This window comes from Syngnathus leptorhynchus, unplaced genomic scaffold (genome assembly GCF_054491065.1).
Source record: "Syngnathus leptorhynchus isolate UIUO unplaced genomic scaffold, UIUO_Slep HiC_scaffold_530, whole genome shotgun sequence".
NCBI classification, from domain to species: domain Eukaryota; kingdom Metazoa; phylum Chordata; class Actinopteri; order Syngnathiformes; family Syngnathidae; genus Syngnathus; species Syngnathus leptorhynchus.
Genome location: NW_028232440.1, coordinates 32501 through 35581, shown reverse-complemented (window position 1 = coordinate 35581; position 3081 = coordinate 32501).

Genomic DNA, 3081 nt, shown 5'->3' with positions numbered 1-3081 from the left:
GGGCCGCTCCTTAAACACGGACCGAGTGTCGCCTTAACACAGACCAAGGGGAGGACGGCCGCCTCCTTAAACACAGGCCGGAGAGGAGCGTCAGGGCCAGGCTCCTCAAACATGGACAGAGTTTCGCCCTTAACACAGACCAAGGGGAGGACGGCCGCCTCCTTAAACACAGGCCGGAGAGGAGCGTCAGGGCCAGGCTCCTCAAACATGGACCGAGTGTCGCCCTTAACACAGACCAAGGGGAGGACGGCCGCCTCCTTAAACACAGGCCGGAGAGGAGCGTCAGGGCCAGGCTCCTCAAACATGGACAGAGTGTCGCCCTTAACACAGACCAAGGGGAGGACGGCCGCCTCCTTAAACACAGGCCGGAGAGGAGCGTCAGGGCCAGGCTCCTCAAACATGGACCGAGTGTCGCCCTTAACACAGACCAAGGGGAGGACGGCCGCCTCCTTAAACACAGGCCGGAGAGGAGCGTCAGGGCCAGGCTCCTCAAACATGGACCGAGTGTCGCCCTTAACACGGACCAAGGGGAGGACGGCCGCCTCCTTAAACACAGGCCGGAGAGGAGCGTCAGGGCCAGGCTCCTCAAACATGGACCGAGTGTCGCCCTTAACACGGACCAAGGGGAGGACGGCCGCCTCCTTAAACACAGGCCGGAGAGGAGCGTCAGGGCCAGGCTCCTCAAACATGGACCGAGTGTCGCCCTTAACACAGACCAAGGGGAGGACGGCCGCCTCCTTAAACACAGGCCGGAGAGGAGCGTCAGGGCCAGGCTCCTCAAACATGGACCGAGTGTCGCCCTTAACACAGACCAAGCGGAGGACGGCCGCCTCCCTAAATACAGGCCGAACCGGAGCGCGAGTGTCGCTCCTTAAACACGGACCGAGTGGAGGACGGCCGCCTCCTTAAACACAGGCCGAACAAAATGACACAAAGTGTCAACTGCGAATGTTGTCCATCCAAGGAAGGAGCGTGATGCCCGGCCGGCTCCTTAAACACAGGCCGAGAGTCGCCCCGGACGGTCCGCCTCGCGGCGCCCGTCTGCTCGGATAAAATGACACAAAGTGTCAACTACGAATGTTGTCCATCCAAGGAAGGAGCGTGATGCCCGGCCGGCTCCTTAAACACAGGCCGAGAGTCGCCCCGGACGGTCCGCCTCGCGGCGCCCGTCTGCTCGGATAAAATGACACAAAGTGTCAACTGCGAATGTTGTCCATCCAAGGAAGGAGCGTGATGCCGGCCGGCTCCTTAAACACAGGCCGAGAGTCGCCCCGGACGGTCCGCCTCGCGGCGCCCGCCCGCTCGGATAAAATGACACAAAGTGTCAACTACGAATGTTGTCCATCCAAGGAAGGAGCGTGATGCCCGGCCGGCTCCTTAAACACAGGCCGAGAGTCGCCCCGGACGGTCCGCCTCGCGGCGCCCGTCTGCTCGGATAAAATGACACAAAGTGTCAACTACGAATGTTGTCCATCCAAGGAAGGAGCGTGATGCCCGGCCGGCTCCTTAAACACAGGCCGAGAGTCGCCCCGGACGGTCCGCCTCGCGGCGCCCGTCTGCTCGGATAAAATGACACAAAGTGTCAACTGCGAATGTTGTCCATCCAAGGAAGGAGCGTGATGCCCGGCCGGCTCCTTAAACACAGGCCGAGAGTCGCCCCGGACGGTCCGCCTCGCGGCGCCCGCCCGCTCGGATAAAATGACACAAAGTGTCAACTACGAATGTTGTCCATCCAAGGAAGGAGCGTGATGCCCGGCCGGCTCCTTAAACACAGGCCGAGAGTCGCCCCGGACGGTCGCCTCGCGGCGCCCGTCTGCTCGGATAAAATGACACAAAGTGTCAACTACGAATGTTGTCCATCCAAGGAGGGAGCGTGATGCCCGGCCGGCTCCGAAAACACAGGCCGAGAGTCGCCCCGGACGGTCCGCCTCGCGGCGCCCGTCTGCTCGGATAAAATGACACAAAGTGTCAACTGCGAATGTTGTCCATCCAAGGAAGGAGCGTGATGCCCGGCCGGCTCCTTAAACACAGGCCGAGAGTCGCCCCGGACGGTCCGCCTCGCGGCGCCCGCCCGCTCGGATAAAATGACACAAAGTGTCAACTACGAATGTTGTCCATCCAAGGAAGGAGCGTGATGCCCGGCCGGCTCCTTAAACACAGGCCGAGAGTCGCCCCGGACGGTCGCCTCGCGGCGCCCGTCTGCTCGGATAAAATGACACAAAGTGTCAACTACGAATGTTGTCCATCCAAGGAGGGAGCGTGATGCCCGGCCGGCTCCGAAAACACAGGCCGAGAGTCGCCCCGGACGGTCCGCCTCGCGGCGCCCGTCTGCTCGGATAAAATGACACAAAGTGTCAACTGCGAATGTTGTCCATCCAAGGAAGGAGCGTGATGCCCGGCCGGCTCCTTAAACACAGGCCGAGAGTCGCCCCGGACGGTCCGCCTCGCGGCGCCCGCCCGCTCGGATAAAATGACACAAAGTGTCAACTACGAATGTTGTCCATCCAAGGAGGGAGCGTGAGGCCCGGCCGGCTCCGAAAACACAGGCCGAGAGTCGCCCCGGACGGTCCGCCTCTCGAGGCGCCCGCCCGCTCGGATAAAATGACACAAAGTGTCAACTACGAATGTTGTCCATCCAAGGAGGGAGCGTGAGGCCCGGCCGGCTCCGAAAACACAGGCCGAGAGTCGCCCCGGACGGTCCGCCTCTCGAGGCGCCCGCCCCGCTCGGATAAAATGACACAAAGTGTCAACTACGAATGTTGTCCATCCAAGGAGGGAGCGTGATGCCCGGCCGGCTCCGAAAACACAGGCCGAGATTCGACCCCGGACGGGCCGTCTTCTCCCGGCGCCCGCCCGCGTACGCCCCCCATCCCCGGTCGCCCGTCTGCTCCCGGCGGGCCTCCGAGTACCCCCTCACCCAACTGACCGACTGGCACTCATGACCCGCCTTGGTAGGGCCTCCATCGGCCTCGGCTCGTCCGACGTCGGGTGGACGGTTCCTACCCACTGCGGGTCGCACTCTAGCGCCCCGGCCGCTGCGTGAGCGTGCGCTCCCCGCGCCGCCCCGCAGGCCCCGGCGCG